The sequence below is a fragment of the Panulirus ornatus genome, chromosome 30 (assembly GCF_036320965.1).
Source record: "Panulirus ornatus isolate Po-2019 chromosome 30, ASM3632096v1, whole genome shotgun sequence".
Lineage (NCBI taxonomy): Eukaryota > Metazoa > Arthropoda > Malacostraca > Decapoda > Palinuridae > Panulirus > Panulirus ornatus.
Genome location: NC_092253.1, coordinates 15,966,079 through 15,986,876, shown reverse-complemented (window position 1 = coordinate 15,986,876; position 20,798 = coordinate 15,966,079). Strand labels below are relative to the sequence as shown.

General features: G+C 42.0%; 1 protein-coding gene across 2 annotated transcripts in view; it reads right to left on the bottom strand.

Moving 5' to 3' along the window:
• pasha (partner of drosha) overlaps positions 1–20,798 on the bottom strand; it is a 458,101-nt gene that overhangs the window by 394,450 nt on the left and 42,853 nt on the right. The window lies entirely within an intron of this gene.

Genomic DNA, 20,798 nt, shown 5'->3' with positions numbered 1-20,798 from the left:
TTCATAGCCTACAAAGTTATGACATCCTTTTCCCACCTTTAATTTGAAACTAATTCTTTCACCTGTTTCCTTGTGCTACCTTGCTAACACAGGAGACAGCAACAAAGTATAATGAATAGATACACAAATGAGAGTTGGGGTGATAGAGTATCATTAAAGTTTTTGGGAGAATAAAAAGATGTTTTGGAAGGAATTAAATAAAGTGTGTAAGACAAGAGAACTAATGTGAACATCAATGAAGGGAGCTAATGGAGAGGTGATAACAAGTAGTGGTGATGTGAGGAGATGGAGTGAGTATTTTGAAGGTTTGTTGAATGTGTTACATGACAGAGTGGCAGATAGAGGGTGTTAGGGTCGAGGGAGTACGCAAAGTGAGAGTGTTAGGGAGAATGATTTGGTAAAAAGAGAAGAGGCACTGAAAGGTTTGCGGAAGATGAAGGCGGCGGGTTTGGATGATATTGCAGTGGAATTTATTAAAAAAGGGGGTAACTGTGTTGTTGACTGGTTGGTAAGGATATTTGATGTATGCATGGCTCATGGTGAAGTGCCTGAGGATTGGCAGAATGGATGCATAGTGCCACTGTACAAAGGCAAAGGGGATAAAGGTGAGTGTTCAAATTACAGAGGTATAAGATTGTTGAGTATTCATGGGAAATTATATGGGAGGGTATTGATTGAGAGAGTGAAGGCATGTAAAGAGCATCAGAATGGGGAAGAGCAGTGTGGTTTCAGGGGTGGTAAAGGATGTGTGGATCAGGTGTTTGCTTTGAAGAATATATGTAAGAAATCCTTAGAAAAACAAATGAATTTCTATGTAGCATTTATGGATCTAGAGAAGGCATATGATAGAGTTGATAGAGATGCTCTGTGGAAGGTATTCAGAATATATGGTGTGGGAGGCAATTTGCTAGATGCAGTGAAAAGTTTTTATCGAAGATGTAGGGCATGTGTACAAGTAGGAAGACAGGAAAGTGATTGGTTCTCAGTGAATGTCCGTTTGTGGCAGGGGTGTGTGATGTCTTCAAGTTTGTTTAATTTGTTTATGGATAGGGTTGTTGTTAGGGAGGTGAATGCAAGGGTTTTGTAGAGAGGGGCAAGTATGCAGTCTCTTATGGATGAGAGGGCTTGGGAAGTGAGTCAGTTGTTGTTCACTGATGATACAGCACTGGGGGCTGATTCAGGTGAGAAATTGCAGAAGCTGGTGACTAAGTTTGGTAAAGTGTGTGAAGGAAGAAAGCTGAGAGTAAATGTGATTAAGAGCAAAATTATTAGGTACAGTAGGGTTGAGGGACAAGTCAATTGGGAGGAAAGTTTGAATGAAGAAAAACTGGAGGAAGTGAAGTGTTTTAGATATCTGGGAGTGGATTTGGCAATGGATGGAACCATGGAAGCGGAACTGAGACAGAGTGTGGGGGAGGGGGAGAAAGTTCTGGGAACGTTGAAAAATGTGTGGAAGGTGAGAACATTATCTCAGGAAAGCAAAAATGGGTATGTTTAAAGGAATAGTATTTCCAATGATGTTATATGGTTGCAAGGCATGGGCTATGGATAGGGTTGTGCAAAGGAGGGTGGATGTGTTGGAAATGAAATGTTTGAGGACAATAGGTGGTTTGATGGAGTAAGTAATAAAAGGGTAGGAGAGATGTGTGGTAATAAAAAGAGTGTGGTTGTGAAAGCAGAAGAGGGTGTTTTGAAATGGTCTGGCCACATGGAGAGAATGAGTGAGGAAAGATTGACAAAGACGATATATGTGACAGAGGTGGAGGGAACAAGAAGTGGGAGACCAAATTGGAGGTGGAGAGATGGAGTGAAAAAGCTTTTGAGTGAACGGGGTTTCAACATGCAGGAGGGTGAAAGAGGTACAAGGGATAGAGTAAATTGGAATGATGTGGTATACCGGGGTTGGCGTGCTGTCAATGGATTGAACCAGGGTATGTGAAGCTTCTGGGGTAAACCATGAAAAGTTTTGTGGGGCTTGGATGTGCAAAGAGAGCTGTGGTTTTGGTACATTATACATTACTGCTACAGACTGAGTGTGAACAAATGTGGCCTTTGTTGTCTTTTCCTAGCGCTACCTCGCGCATGTGCAGGGAGAGGGAGTTGTCATTTCATGTGTGGTAGGGTAGCGATGTGAATGAATAAAGGCAGCAGGTATGAAAGATGTATATGCGTATATATGTATATGTCTGTGTATGTATATATACATATACATTGAAATGTATAGGTATGTAAATGTGCGTGTGTGGATGTGTATGTATATATATGTGTATGTGGGTGGGTTGGGCCATTCTTTCATCTGTTTCCTTGCCTACCTGCTAACGCAGGAGACAGTGACAAAGTATAACAATTAAATAAATATCAATTTTATACTTCGTCACTGTCTTTGTCCACACACACATATACATACCTATATATTTCAACATATACATATATATACATACACAGACATATACATACATACACATGTACATAATTCATACTTGCTGCCTCTCTTCATTCCCTGAGCCACCCAGCCACACATGAAATGACAACTCCTATCCCTGCATGTGCATGAGGTAGTGCTCAGAAAAGACAATAAAGGCCACACTCGTTCACACTCAGTTTCTAGCTGTCATGTATAATGCACTGAAACCACAGCTCCCTTTCCACATCCAGGACCCACAAAACTTTCCATGGTTTACCCAAGACGCTTCACATGCCCTGGTTCAAAGCACTGACAGCACGTCAACCCCAGTATAGCACATTGTTCCAATTCACGCTATTCCTTGCACACCTTTCACCCTCCTGTATGTTCAGGCCCTGATCGCTCAAAATCTTTTTCAATCCATCTTTCCCCCTCCAATTTGGTCTCCCACTTCTCATTCCCTCCAACTCTGACACATATATCCTCTTTGTCAATCTTTCCTCACTTATTCTCTCCATGTGATCAAACCATTTCAAAACACCCTCTTCTGCTCTCTCAGCCACACTCTTTTTATCGCCATACATCTCTCTTACCTTTTCATTACTCACTCAATCAAACAACCTCACACCACATACTGACCTCAAACATCTCATTTCCAACACATCCACCCTTCTCTGCACAACTCTATCTATAGCCCATGCCTCGCAACCATATAACATTGTTGGAACCACTAATCCTTCAAACATACCCATTTTTGCTTTCCGAGATAATGTTCTTGCCTTCCACACATTCATCAATGCTTCAAGTATGTCCACCTCCTCTCCCACCCTGTGACTCACTTCCGCTTCCATGGTTCCTTATGCTGCCAAATTCACTCTCAGATATCTAAAACACTTCACCTCATCCAGTCTTTCTCCATTAAAACTCACCTCCCAATTGACCCGTCCCTCAACCCTACTGTACCTAATAATCTTGCTCTTATTCACATCTACTCTCAGCTTTCTTCTTTCACACACTTTACCAAACTCAGTCACCAGTTTTTGCAGTTCCTCACACGAATCAGCCACCAGCACTGTATCATCAGCAAACAACATCTGACTCACTTCCCAATCCCTCTCATCCACAACAGACTGCATACTTGCCCCTCTCTCTCCAAAACTCTTCCATTCACCTCCCTAATAACTCCATCCATAGACAAATTAAATAACCATGGTGACATCATGCATCCCTGCCAAAAACTGACATTCAGTGAGAACTAATCACTTTCCTCTCTTCCTACTCGTACACATGCCTTACATCCTCAATAAAAACTTTTCACTGCTTCTGTCAACTTGCCTCCCATACCTTACATTACCCTTCACAAAGCATCTCTATCAACTCTATCATATGCCTTCTCCAGATCCATAAATGCTACATACAAATCCTCTTGGTTTCCTCAGTATTTCTCACATACATTCTTCAAAGCAAACACCTGATCAACACATCCTCTACCACCTCTGAAACCACACTGCTCTTCCCAGTCTGATGCTCTGTACATCCTTTCACCCGCTCAAACAATATCCTCCGATATAATTTCCCAGGAATACTAAAAAACTTATACATCTGTAATTTCAGCACTTGCCTTTATCCCATTTTGCCTTTGCACAATGGCACTATGCATGCATTCCATCAATCCTCATGCACCTCACCATGAGTCATACATACAATAAATATCCTTATCAACCTGTCAACAACACAGTCACCCACCATTTTTAATAGATTCCACTGCAATACCATCCAAACCCGCTGCCTTGCCGGCTTTCATCTTCCACAAAACTTTTACTACCTCTTCTCTGTTTACCAAATCATTCTCCCTAACCCTCTCACTTTGCACACCACCTCGACCAAAACATCCTATATCTGCCACTCTATCACCTAACACATTCAACAAACCTTCAAAATACTCACTCTATCTCCTTACTTCACCACTATTTGTAATTACCTCCCATTAGCCCCCTTCATCGATGTTCCCATTGTTCCCTTGTCTTACGCACTTTATTTACCTCCCTCCAAAACGTCTTTTTATTCTCCCTAGAATTTAATGATACTCTCTCACCCGAACTCTCATTTGCCCTCTTTTTCACCTCTTGCACTTTTCTTTGGCCTTCTGCCTCTTTCTTTTATATATCTCCCATTCATTTGCACTATTTCGCTGCAAAACCTGTCCAAATGCCTCTCTCTTCTCTTTCACTAATAATCTTACTTCTTCATCCTACCACTCACTACCCTTTTTAATCTGCCCGCCTCCCATGCTTCTCATGCCACAAGCATCTTTTGCGCAAGCCATCACTACTTCCCTACATACATTGCATTCCTCCCCCACTCCCATTATGTCCTTTGCTCACACCTTTCTCCATTCTATGCTCTGCCTCTCCTGGTACTTCCTCACACAAGTCTCCTTCCCAAGCTCACTTACTCTCACCACTCTCTTCACCCCAACATTTTCTCCTTTTCTGAAAATCTCTACAAATCTTCACCTTCGCCTCCACAAGGTAATGATCAGACATCCCTCCAGTTCCACCTCTCAGCACATTAACATCCAAAAGTCTCTCTTTCGCGTGCCTATCAATTAATTCGTAATCCAAGAACACTCTTTGGCCATCTCTCCAACTTACATGCATATACTTATGCATATCTCTCTTTTTAAACCAGGTATTCCCAATCACCAGTCCTCTTTCAGCACACAAATTTACAAAGTCTTCACCATTTCCATTTACAATGCTGAACACCCCATGTACACCAATTATTCCCTCAACTGCCACATTGCTCACCTTTGCATTCAAATCACTCATCACTATAACCCAGTCTCATGCATAAAAACTACTAACACACTCATTCAGCTGCTCCCAAAACATTTGCCTCTCATAAACTTTCTTCTCATGACCAGGTGCACAGGCACCAATAGTCGCCCATCTCTCTCCATTCACTTTCAGTTTGTATGTATATGCATGTGTATGTAGGTCGGTTGGACCATTCTTTCATGTTTTCTTGTGCTACCTCGCTAATGCGGGAAACTGGCACATTATACTACATAAATGAAAAAATGAATAATAATAATAATGATAATAATAATAATAATAATAATAATAATAATAATAATAATAATGATATCATTATATCATCCTTATTATATTTTATCACTATCTCCCACATTAGTCAGGTAGCGCAAGGAAACAGACGAAAGAATGGCCCAACCCACCCACATACACATGTATATATATACACGTCCACACACACACACACACACATACATACCTATACATTTCAGCATATACACATATATACATACACAGACATATACATATACACACATGTACATAATTCATACTTGATGCCTTTATTCATTCCCACCGCCAACCCACCACACATGAAACAACAACAACAACAACAACAACAACAACAACAACCCCGCATACACGCGAGGTAGCACTAGGAAAAGAACACAAAGGCCACATTCGTTCACACTCAGTCTCTAGCTGTCATATATAATGCACCGAAACTACAGCTCCCTTTACACATCCAGGCCCCACAAAACTTTGTATGGATTACCCCAGTCACTTCACATTCTCTAATTCAATCCACTGACAGCATGTCAACCCCAGTATACCACATCATTCCAATTCACTCTAATCCTTGCACACCTTTCACCCTCCTGCATGTTCAGGCCCTGATCACTCAAAATCTTTTTAACCATATCTTTCCACCTCCAATTTGGTCTCCCACATCTTCTTCCCTCCACCTCTGACGCACATATCCTCTCTGTCAATCTTTCCTCACTCATTCTCTCCATGTGACCAAACCATTTCAAACCACCCTCTTCTGCTCTTTCAACCACACTCTTTTCATTACCTCACATCTCTCATACCCTTTCATTACTTACTTGATCAAACCACTTCACACCACATACTTTCCTCAAACATCTCATTTCCAAAGCATCAACCCTCCTCCGCACATCTCTATCTATAGCCCATGCATCGCAACCATATAACATTGTTGGAACCACTATTCCTTCAAACATACCCATTTTTGCTTTCCAAGATAACGTTCTTGCATTCCACACATTTTACAATGCTCCCAGAACCTTCACCCCCTTCCCCACCCTGTGACTTACTTCTGCTTCCATGGTTCCATTTGCTGCCAAATCCACTCCCAGATATCTAAAACACTTCACCTCCTCCAGCTTTTTCTCATTCAAACTTACCTCCCAATTGACTTGTCCCTCAACCCTACTGTACCTAATAGCCTTGCTCTTATTCACATTTACTCTCAGCTTTCTTATTTCACACACTTTACCAAACTCAGTTGCTAGCTTCTGCAGTTTCTCACCCGAATCAGCCATCAGTGCTATATCATCAGTGAACAACTGACTCACTTCCCAAGCTCTCTCATCCACAACAGACTGCATACTTGCCCCTCTTTCCAAAACTCTTGCATTCACCTCCCTAACAACCCCATCCATAAACAAATCAAACAACCATGGAGACATCACGCACCCCTGCCGCAAGCCGACATTCACTGAGAAACAATTACTTTTTTCTCTTCCTACTCGTACACATCCCTTACATCCACGATAAAAACTTTTCACTGCTTCTAACAACTTGCCTCCCACACCATATATTCCGAATACCATCCACAGAGCATCTCTATCAACTCTATTATATGCCTTCTCCAGATCTATGAATGCTACATACAAATCCAATTGCTTTTCTAATTATTTCTCACATACATTCTTCAAAGCAAACACCTGATCCACACATCCTCTACCACATTTGAAACCACACTGCACTTCCCCAATCTGATGCTCTGTACATGCCTTCACCCTCTCAATCAATATCCTCCCATATAATTTCCCAGGAATACTCAACAAACTTATACCTCTATAATTTGAGCACTCACATTTATCCCCTTTGCCTTTGTACATTGGCACTATGCATGCATTCCACCAACCCTCAGGCACCTCACCATGAGTCATACACACAATGAATATCCTTACCAACCAGTCAACAATACAGTCATCCCCTTTTTTAATAATTCCACTGCAATACCATCCAAACCCACTGCCTTGCCAACTTTCATCTTCCGCAAACCTTTCATTACCTCTTCTCTGTTTACCAAATCATTCTCCCTAACCCTCTCACTTCGCACACTACCTCGAACAAAACACCCTATATCTGCTACTCTATCATCTAACACATTCAACAAACCTTCAAAATACTCACTCTATCTCCTTCTCACATCACCACTATTTGTTATTACCTCCCCATTAGCCCCTTTCACCAATGTTCTCATTTGTTCTCTTCTCTTACGCACTTTATTTACCTCCTTCCCAAACATCTTTTTATTCTCCCTAAAATTTAATGATACTCTCTCACCCCAACTCTCATTTCCCCTTTTTTTTTTCACCTTTTGCACCTTTCTCTTGACCTCCTGCCTCTTTCTTTTATACATCTCCCAGTCATTTGCATTATTTCCCTGCAAAAATCGTCCAACTGCTTCTCTCTTCTCTCTCACTAATAATCTTACTTCTTCATCCCACTACTCACTACTCTTTCTAATCTGCCCATCTCTCACGTTTCTCTCGCCACAAACATCTTTTGCGCAAGCCATCACCACTCCCCTAAATACATCCCATTCCTCCCCTACTCCCCTTATGTCCTTTCCTCTCACCTTTTTCCATTCTGCATTCAGTCTCTCCTGGTACTTCCTCACACAAATCTCCTTCCCAAGCTCACTTACTCTCACAGCTCTCTTCACCCCAACATTCTCTTCTTTCCTAAAAACCTCTACAAACCTTCACCGTCGCCTCCACAAGATAATGATCAGACATCCCTCTAGTTGCACCTCTCAGAACATTAACATCCAGAACTCTCTTTCGCGCACCTATCAATTAACACGTAATCCAATAACGCTCTCTAGCCATCTCTCCTACTTACATCCATATACTTATGTATATCTCCTTTTTTAAACCAGGTATTCCCAATCACCAGTCCTTTTTCAGCACACAAATCTACAAGCTCTTCACCATTTCCATTTACAACACTGAATGCCCCAAGTACACTAATTATTCCCTAAACTGTCACATTACTCACCTTTGCATTAAAATCAAGGGTGAGTAATATATATATATTTATATTTATCATACTTTGTCGCTGTTTCCCGCGTTAGCGAGGTAGTGCAAGGAAACGGATGAAAGAATGGCGTAACCCAACCACATACACATGTAAATACATACACATCCACACACGCACATAAACATACCTATACATCTCAACGTATACATATATGTACACACTCAGACATATACATATATACACATGTACATAATTCATACTGTCTCTCCTTATTCTTTCCCGTCACCACCCCACCACACAGGAAATGACCAACTCCCTCCCCCTATATGTGTGCGAGGTAGTGCTAGGAAAAGCTAACAAAGGCTACATTCGTTCACACTCAGTCTCTAGCTGTCATATGTAATGCACTGAAACCACAGCTCCCTTTCCATGTCCAAGCACCACAGAACTTTCCATGGTGTACCCCAGATGCTTCATATGCCCTGGTTCAATCCACTGACAGCATGTTGACCCCGATATATCATGTCATTCCAATTCACTCTATTCCTTGCTCACCTTTCACCCTCCTGCATGTGCAGGCCCCAATCGTTCAAAATCTTTTTCACTCCATCTTTCCACCTCCAATTTGGTCTCCCACTTCTCGTTTACTCCACCTCTAACACATATATCCTCTTGGTCAATCTTACCTAACCCATTCTCTCCATGCGATCAAACCATTTCAAAACACCCTCTTCTGCTCTCTCAACCACACTCTTTTTATTACCACATATCTCTCTTACCCTTTCATTACTTACTTGATCCAACCTCCTCACACCACATACTGTCCTCAAACATCTCATTTCCAGCACATCCACCCTCCTCTGCACAACTCTATCTAAAGCCCATGCCTCGCAACCATATAACATTGTTGGAATCACTATTCCTTCAAACATACCCATTTTTGCTTTCCAGGATAACGCTCTCAACTACCACAATTTTTAAACGCTCCCAGAGCTTTCGCCCCCTCCCCTACCCTATGATTCACTTCTGCTTCCAGTGCTTCATCTGCTGCCAAATGCACTCCCAGATATCTAAAACACTTCACTTCCTCCAGTTTTTCTCCATTCAAACTTACCTCCCAATTGACTTGTCCCTCAACCCTACTGTACCTAATAATTTTGCTCTTATTCACATTTACTCTCAGCTTTCTTCTTTCACACACTTTACCAAACTCAGTCACCAGCTTCTGCAGTTTCTCACCTAAATCAGCCACCAGCGTTTTATCATCAGCAAAACACAAGTGACTCCCTTCCCAAGCTCTCTCATCCACAACAGACTGCATACTTGCCCCTCTTTCCAAAACCCTTGCATTCACCTCCATAAAACCCCATCTATAAACAAATTAAATAACCATGGAGACATCACGCACCCCTGACGCAAACCAACATTCACTGAGAAACAATTACTTTTTTCTCTTCCTACTCGTACACATCCCTTACATCCACGATAAAAACTTTTCACTGCTTCTAACAACTTGCCTCCCACACCATATATTCCGAATACCATCCACAGAGCATCTCTATCAACTCTATTATATGCCTTCTCCAGATCTATGAATGCTACATACAAATCCAATTGCTTTTCTAATTATTTCTCACATACATTCTTCAAAGCAAACACCTGATCCACACATCCTCTACCACATTTGAAACCACACTGCACTTCCCCAATCTGATGCTCTGTACATGCCTTCACCCTCTCAATCAATATCCTCCCATATAATTTCCCAGGAATACTCAACAAACTTATACCTCTATAATTTGAGCACTCACATTTATCCCCTTTGCTTTGTACATTGGCACTATGCATGCATTCCACCAACCCTCAGGCACCTCACCATGAGTCATACACACAATGAATATCCTTACCAACCAGTCAACAATACAGTCATCCCCTTTTTTAATAATTCCACTGCAATACCATCCAAACCCACTGCCTTGCCAACTTTCATCTTCCGCAAACCTTTCATTACCTCTTCTCTGTTTACCAAATCATTCTCCCTAACCCTCTCACTTCGCACACTACCTCGAACAAAACACCCTATATCTGCTACTCTATCATCTAACACATTCAACAAACCTTCAAAATACTCACTCTATCTCCTTCTCACATCACCACTATTTGTTATTACCTCCCCATTAGCCCCTTTCACCAATGTTCTCATTTGTTCTCTTCTCTTACGCACTTTATTTACCTCCTTCCCAAACATCTTTTTATTCTCCCTAAAATTTAATGATACTCTCTCACCCCAACTCTCATTTCCCCTTTTTTTTCACCTTTTGCACCTTTCTCTTGACCTCCTGCCTCTTTCTTTTATACATCTCCCAGTCATTTGCATTATTTCCCTGCAAAAATCGTCGAACTGCTTCTCTCTTCTCTCTCACTAATAATCTTACTTCTTCATCCCACTACTCACTACTCTTTCTAAGCTGCCCATCTCTCACGTTTCTCTCGCCACAAACATCTTTTGCGCAAGCCATCACCACTCCCCTAAATACATCCCATTCCTCCCCTACTCCCCTTATGTCCTTTCCTCTCACCTTTTTCCATTCTGCATTCAGTCTCTCCTGGTACTTCCTCACACAAATCTCCTTCCCAAGCTCACTTACTCTCACAGCTCTCTTCACCCCAACATTCTCTTCTTTCCTAAAAACCTCTACAAACCTTCACCGTCGCCTCCACAAGATAATGATCAGACATCCCTCTAGTTGCACCTCTCAGAACATTAACATCCAGAACTCTCTTTCGCGCACCTATCAATTAACACGTAATCCAATAACGCTCTCTAGCCATCTCTCCTACTTACATCCATATACTTATGTATATCTCCTTTTTTAAACCAGGTATTCCCAATCACCAGTCCTTTTTCAGCACACAAATCTACAAGCTCTTCACCATTTCCATTTACAACACTGAATGCCCCAAGTACACTAATTATTCCCTAAACTGTCACATTACTCACCTTTGCATTAAAATCAAAGGTGAGTAATATATATATATTTATATTTATCATACTTTGTCGCTGTTTCCCGCGTTAGCGAGGTAGTGCAAGGAAACAGATGAAAGAATGGCGTAACCCAACCACATACACATGTAAATACATACACATCCACACACGCACATAAACATACCTATACATCTCAACGTATACATATATGTACACACTCAGACATATACATATATACACATGTACATAATTCATACTGTCTCTCCTTATTCTTTCCCGTCACCACCCCACCACACAGGAAATGACCAACTCCCTCCCCCTATATGTGTGCGAGGTAGTGCTAGGAAAAGCTAACAAAGGCTACATTCGTTCACACTCAGTCTCTAGCTGTCATATGTAATGCACTGAAACCACAGCTCCCTTTCCATGTCCAAGCACCACAGAACTTTCCATGGTGTACCCCAGATGCTTCATATGCCCTGGTTCAATCCACTGACAGCATGTTGACCCCGATATATCATGTCATTCCAATTCACTCTATTCCTTGCTCACCTTTCACCCTCCTGCATGTGCAGGCCCCAATCGTTCAAAATCTTTTTCACTCCATCTTTCCACCTCCAATTTGGTCTCCCACTTCTCGTTTACTCCACCTCTAACACATATATCCTCTTGGTCAATCTTACCTAACCCATTCTCTCCATGCGATCAAACCATTTCAAAACACCCTCTTCTGCTCTCTCAACCACACTCTTTTTATTACCACATATCTCTCTTACCCTTTCATTACTTACTTGATCCAACCTCCTCACACCACATACTGTCCTCAAACATCTCATTTCCAGCACATCCACCCTCCTCTGCACAACTCTATCTAAAGCCCATGCCTCGCAACCATATAACATTGTTGGAATCACTATTCCTTCAAACATACCCATTTTTGCTTTCCAGGATAACGCTCTCAACTACCACAATTTTTAAACGCTCCCAGAGCTTTCGCCCCCTCCCCTACCCTATGATTCACTTCTGCTTCCAGTGCTTCATCTGCTGCCAAATGCACTCCCAGATATCTAAAACACTTCACTTCCTCCAGTTTTTCTCCATTCAAACTTACCTCCCAATTGACTTGTCCCTCAACCCTACTGTACCTAATAATTTTGCTCTTATTCACATTTACTCTCAGCTTTCTTCTTTCACACACTTTACCAAACTCAGTCACCAGCTTCTGCAGTTTCTCACCTAAATCAGCCACCAGCGTTTTATCATCAGCAAAACACAAGTGACTCCCTTCCCAAGCTCTCTCATCCACAACAGACTGCATACTTGCCCCTCTTTCCAAAACCCTTGCATTCACCTCCATAAAACCCCATCTATAAACAAATTAAATAACCATGGAGACATCACGCACCCCTGACGCAAACCAACATTCACTGAGAACCAATCACTTTCCTCTCTTCCTACACTTACACATGCCTTACATCCTCGATAATAACTTTTCACTGCTTGTAACAACTTGCCTCCCACACCATATATTCTTAATACCTCCCACAGAGCATCTGTATCAAATCTATCATATGCCTTCTCCAGATCCATAAATGCTATATACAAATCCATTTGCTTTTCTAAGTATTTCTCACATACATTCTTCAAAGCAAATACCTGATACACACATCCTCTACCACTTCTGAAACCACACTGCTCTTCCATAATCTGATGCTTTGTACATGCCTTGACCATCTCAATCAATACCCTCCAATATAATTTCCCAGGAATACTCAATAAACATATACCTCTGTAATTTTAGCACTCACTTTTATCTACTATGTCTTTGTACAATGGCACTACGCAAGCATTCTGCCAATCCTTATGCACCTCACCATGAGGCATACATACATTATATATAAATATATATATGAAGGTGAGATTGCACTTCAGTAGATCATACAATTTTATATAATGTAATTTTTCTATAAATGTAGCACAACCAGTAAGACTGTAACAGAGAGGTGTTATTGACATCAACAGTCAGTATGAAGGGATGACAACAAAAATATGATCGCCAAACACTCGTAATGAAAATGATCACCCCATAGATCTTGAAAATCCTGTTATATCGCTCTGCTTATTATGCCAAACGTGATGTCATTGAATCTGTCTTAATTGCTAATACTAAGAACTTTAATTTGTCCCCATTCAAAGCATATCCTAGCATTAACCAACTCATTATGAGAGAATTGACAAAACACAAAAACATCAAAAAAGTTATTCATGACACACCCAGTTACCCAGGTCAACCAAAGCAACCTTACCCTGCTTAATCATTCTCCCTTATAAGGGTTACAACCAGACATAGCTGACAGTGCAAAGCCTAGACTGATTGGTGTTGTGCGGCAGGAACCAAGTATGATGTTGAAATTTAAATAACTGTTGAGTACTGGCACCTGATGAGATGGATTGTTTCCATGAAACATGTCATGCCACATATATAGAAAAATTACGTGAAAGGAAATTGTATGAACTACTGAAATTGAAATGCGATTTAACCTTCATATCTATATATCCCCTGGGGATTGGGGAGAAAGAATACTTCCCACGTATTCCCTGCGTGTCGTAGAAGGCGACTAAAAGGGGAGGGAGCGGGGGGGCTGGAAATCCTCCCCTCTTTTTTTTTTTTTTTTTTTTTAATTTTCCAAAAGAAGGAAGAGAGAAGGGGGCCAGGTGAGGATTTTCCCTCAGAGGCCCAATCCTCTGTTCTTAACGCTACCTTGCTAACGCGGGAAATGGCGAATAGTTTGAAAAAAAAAAAAATATATATATATATATATATATATTTTTTTTTCAAACTATTCGCCATTTCCTGGGTTAGCGAGGTAGCGTTAAGAATAGAGGACTGGGCCATTGAGGGAATATCCTCACCTGGCCCCCTTCTCTGTTCCTTCTTTTGGAAAATTAAAAAAAAATTGAGAGGGGAGGATTTCCAGCGCCCCGCTCTCTCGCCTTTTAGTCGCCTTCTACGACACGCAGGGAATACGTGGGAAGTATTCTTTCTCCCCTATCCCCAGGGATAATATATATATATATTTTTTTTTTTTTTTTATACTTTGTCGCTGTCTCCCGCGTTTGCGAGGTAGCGCAAGGAAACAGACGAAAGAAATGGCCCAACCCCCCCATACACATGTATATACATACGTCCACACATGCAAATATACATACCTACACAGCTTTCCATGGTTTACCCCAGACGCTTCACATGCCTTGATTAAATCCACTGACAGCATGTCAACCCCGCTATACCACATCGCTCCAATTCACTCTATTCCTTGCCCTCCTTTCACCCTCCTGCATGTTCAGGCCCCGATCACACAAAATCTTTTTCACTCCATCTTTCCACCTCCAATTTGGTCTCCCTCTTCTCCTCGTTCCCTCCACCTCCGACACATATATCCTCTTGGTCAATCTTTCCTCACTCATTCTCTCCATGTGCGTAAAACCACTTCAAAACACCCTCTTCTGCTCTCTCAACCACGCTCTTTTTATTTCCACACATCTCTCTTACCCTTACGTTACTCACTCGATCAAACCACCTCACACCACACATTGTCCTCAAACATCTCATTTCCAGCACATCCATCCTCCTGCGCACAACTCTATCCATAGCCCACGCCTCGCAACCATACAACATTGTTGGAACCACTATTCCTTCAAACATACCCATTTTTGCTTTCCGAGATAATGTTCTCGACTTCCACACATTCTTCAAGGCCCCCAGAATTTTCGCCCCCTCCCCCACCCTATGATCCACTTCCGCTTCCGTGGTTCCATCCGCTGCCAGATCCACTCCCAGATATCTAAAACACTTCACTTCCTCCAGTTTTTCTCCATTCAAACTCACCTCCCAATTGACTTGACCCTTAACCCTACTGTACCTAATAACCTTGCTCTTATTCACATTTACTCTTAACTTTCTTCTTCCACACACTTTACCAAACTCAGTCACCAGCTTCTGCAGTTTCTCACATGAATCAGCCACCAGCGCTGTATCATCAGCGAACAACAACTGACTCACTTCCCAAGCTCTCTCATCCCCAACAGACTTCATACTTGCCCCTCTTTCCAAAACTTTTGCATTCACCTCCCTAACAACCCCATCCATAAACAAATTAAACAACCATGGAGACATCACACACCCCTGCCGCAAACCTACATTCACTGAGAACCAATCACTTTCCTCTCTTCCTACACGTACACATGCCTTACATCCTCGATAAAAACTTTTCACTGCTTCTAACAACTTGCCTCCCACACCATATATTCTTAATACCTTCCACAGAGCATCTCTATCAACTCTATCATATGCCTTCTCCAGATCCATAAATGCTACATACAAATCCATTTGCTTTTCTAAGTATTTCTCACATACATTCTTCAAAGCAAACACCTGATCCACACATCCTCTACCACTTCTGAAACCACACTGCTCTTCCCCAATCTGATGCTCTGTACATGCCTTCACCCTCTCAATCAATACCCTCCCATATAATTTACCAGGAATACTCAACAAACTTATACCTCTGTAATTTGAGCATTCACTCTTATCCCCTTTGCCTTTGTACAATGGCACTATGCACGCATTCCGCCAATCCTCAGGCACCTCACCATGCGTCATACATACATTAAATAACCTTACCAACCAGTCAACAATACAGTCACCCCCTTTTTTAATAAATTCCACTGCAATACCATCCAAACCTGCTGCCTTGCCGGCTTTCATCTTCCGCAAAGCTTTCACTACCTCTTCTCTGTTTACCAAATCATTTTCCCCAACCCTCTCACTTTGCACACCACCTCGACCAAAACACCCTATATCTGCCACTCTATCATCAAACACATTCAACAAACCTTCAAAATACTCACTCCATCTCCTTCTCACATCACCACTACTTGTTATCACCTCCCCATTTGCGCCCTTCACTGAAGTTCCCATTTGCTCCCTTGTCTTACGCACTTTATTTACCTCCTTCCAGAACACCTTTTTATTCTCCCTAAAATTTAATGATACTCTCTCACCCCAACTCTCATTTGCCCTTTTTTTCACCTCTTGCACCTTTCTCTTGACCTCCTGTCTCTTTCTTTTATACATCTCCCACTCAATTGCATTTTTTCCCTGCAAAAATCGTCCAAATGCCTCTCTCTTCTCTTTCACTAATACTCTTACTTCTTCATCCCACCACTCACTACCCTTTCTAATCAACCCACCTCCCACTCTTCTCATGCCACAAGCATCTTTTGCGCAATCCATCACTGATTCCCTAAATACATCCCACTCCTCCCCCACTCCCCCCGCTTCCATTGTTCTCACCTTTTTCCATTCTGTATATATATATATATATATATATATATATATATATATATATATATATATTTTTTTTTTTTTGCTTTGTCGCTGTCTCCCGCGTTTGTGAGGTAGCGCAAGGAAACAGATGAAAGAAATGGCCCAACCCACCCCCATACACATGTATATACATACACGTAGACACACGCAAATATACATACCTACACAGCTTTCCATGGTTTACCTTAGACGCTTCAATGCCCTGATTCAATCCACTGACAGCACGTCAACCCCGGTATACCACATCGATCCAATTCACTCTATTCCTGCCCTCCTTTCACCCTCCTGCATGTTCAGGCCCCGATCACACAAAATCTTTTTCACTCCATCTTTCCACCTCCAATTTGGTGTCCCACTTCTCCTCATTCCCTCCACCTCCGACACATATATCCTCTTGGTCAATCTTTCCTCACTCATTCTCTCCATGTGCCCAAACCATTTCAAAACACCCTCTTCTGCTCTCTCAACCACGCTCTTTTTATTTCCACACATCTCTCTTACCCTTACGTTACTTACTCGATCAAACCACCTCACACCACACATTGTCCTCAAATATCTCATTTCAGCACATCCATCCTCCTGCGCACAACTCTATCCATAGCCCACGCCTCGCAACCATACAACATTGTTGGAACCACTATTCCTTCAAACATACCCATTTTTGCTTTCCGAGATAATGTTCTCGACTTCCACACATTCTTCAAGGCTCCCAGGATTTTCGCCCCCTCCCCCACACTATGATCCACTTCCGCTTCCATGGTTCCATCCGCTGCCATATCCACTCCCAGATATCTAAAACACTTTACTTCCTCCAGTTTTGCTCCATTCAAACTTACCTCCCAATTGACTTGACCCTCAACCCTACTGTACCTAATAACCTTGCTCTTATTCACATTTACTCTTAACTTTCTTCTTTCACACACTTTATCAAACTCAGTCACCAGCTTCTGCAGTTTCTCACATGAATCAGCCACCAGTGCTGTATCATCAGCGAACAACAACTGACTCACTTCCCAAGCTCTCTAATCCCCAACAGACTTCATACTTGCCCCTCTTTCCAAAACTCTTGCATTTACCTCCCTAACAACCCCATCCATAAACAAATCAAACAACGATGGAGACATCACACACCCCTGCCGCAAACCTACATATATATATATATATATATATATATATATATATATATATATATTTTTTTTGCGAGGTAGCGCAAGGAAACAGACGAAAGAAATGGCCCAACCCACCCCCATACACATGTATATACATACGTCCACACACGCAAATATACATACCTACACAGCTTTCCATGGTTTACCCCAGACGCTTCACATGCCTTGATTCAATCCACCGACAGCACGTCAACCCCGGTACATCACATCTCTCCAATTCACTCCATTCCTTGCCCTCCTTTCACCCTCCTGCATGTTCAGGCCCCGATCACACAAAATCTTTTTCACTTCATCTTTCCACCTCCAATTTGGTCTCCCTCTTCTCCTCGTTCCCTCCACCTCCGACACATATATCCTCTTGGTCAATCTTTCCTCACTCATTCTCTCCATGTGACCAAACCATTTCAAAACACCCTCTTCTGCTCTCTCAACCACGCTCTTTTTATTTCCACACATCTCTCTTACCCTTACGTTACTTACTCAATCAAACCACCTCACACCACACATTGTCCTCAAACATCTCATTTCCAGCACATCCATCCTCCTGCGCACATCTCTATCCATAGTCCACGCCTCGCAACCATACAACATTGTTGGAACCACTATTCCTTCAAACATACCCATTTTTGCTTTCCGAGATAATGTTCTCGACTTCCACACATTCTTCAAGGCCCCCAGAATTTTCGCCCCCTCCCCCACCCTATGATCCACTTCCACTTCCATGTTTCCATCCGCTGCCAGATCCACTCCCAGATATCTAAAACACTTCACTTCCTCCAGTTTTTCTCCATTCAAACTCACCTCCCAATTGACTTGACCCTCAACCCTACTGTACCTAATAACCTTGCTCTTATTCACATTTACTCTTAGCTTTCTTCTTTCACACACTTTACCAAACTCAGTCACCAGCTTCTGCAGTTTCTCACATGAATCAGCCACCAGCGCTGTATCATCAGCGAACAACAACTGACTCACTTCCCAAGCTCTCTCATCCCCAACAGACTTCATACTTGCCCCTCTTTCCAAAACTCTTGCATTCACCTCCCTAACAACCCCATCCATAAACAAATTAAACAACCATGGAGACATCACACACCCCTGCCACAAACCTACATTCACTGAGAACCAATCACTTTCCTCTCTTCCTACACGTACACATGCCTTACATCCTCGATAAAAACTTTTCACTGCTTCTAACAACTTGCCTCCCACACCATATATTCTTAATACCTTCCACAGAGCATCTCTATCAACTCTATCATATGCCTTCTCCAGATCCATAAATGCTACATACAAATCCATTTGCTTTTCTAAGTATTTCTCACATACATTCTTCAAAGCAAACACCTGATCCACACATCCTCTACCACTTCTGAAACCACACTGCTCTTCCCCAATCTGATGCTCTGTACATGCCTTCACCCTCTCAATCAATACCCTCCCATATAATTTACCAGGAATACTCAACAAACTTATACCTCTGTAATTTGAGCACTCACTCTTATCCCCTTTGCCTTTGTACAATGGCACTATGCACGCATTCCGCCAATCCTCAGGCACCTCACCATGAGTCATACATACATTAAATAGCCTTACCAACCAGTCAACAATACAGTCACCCCCTTTTTTAATAAATTCCACTGCAATACCATCCAAACCCGCTGCCTTGCCGGCTTTCATCTTCCGCAAAGCTTTTAGTACCTCTTCTCTGTTTACTAAATCATTTTCCCTAACCCTCTCACTTTGCACACCACCTCGACCAAAACACCCTATGTCTGCCACTCTGTCATCAAACACATTCAACAAACCTTCAAAATACTCACTCCATCTCCTTCTCACATCACCACTACTTGTTATCACCTCCCCATTTGCGCCCTTCACTGAAGTTCCCATTTGCTCCCTTGTCTTACGCACTTTATTTACCTCCTTCCAGAACATCTTTTTATTCTCCCTAAAATTTAATGATACTCTCTCACCCCAACTCTCATTTGCCCTTTTTTATTATTATTCTATTTTATTATTATCTTATTATTATCATTATTATTTTTTCTTTATACTTTGTCAATGTCTCCTGCGTTATCAAGGTAGCGCAAGGAAACAGAAGAAAGAATAGCCCACCCCACCCACATACACGTGTATATACATACACGTCCACACACGCACATATACATACCTACACAGCTTTCCATGGTTTACCCCAGACGCTTCACATGCCTTGATTCAATCCACCGACAGCACGTCAACCCCGGTACATCACATCGCTCCAATTCACTCCATTCCTTGCCCTCCTTTCACCCTCCTGCATGTTCAGGCCCCGATCACACAAAATCTTTTTCACTCCATCTTTCCACCTCCAATTTGGTCTCCCTCTTCTCCTCGTTCCCTCCACCTCCGACACGTATATCCTCTTGGTCAATCTTTCCTCACTCATTCTCTCCATGTGACCAAACCATTTCAAAACACCCTCTTCTGCTCTCTCAACCACGCTCTTTTTATTTCCACACATCTCTCTTACCCTTACGTTACTTACTCGATCAAACCACCTCACACCACACATTGTCCTCAAACATCTCATTTCCAGCACATCCATCCTCCTGCGCACAACTCTATCCATAGTCCACGCCTCGCAACCATACAACATTGTTGGAACCACTATTCCTTCAAACATACCCATTTTTGCTTTCTGAGATAATGTTCTCAACTTCCACACATTCTTCAAGGCTCCCAGAATTTTCGTCCC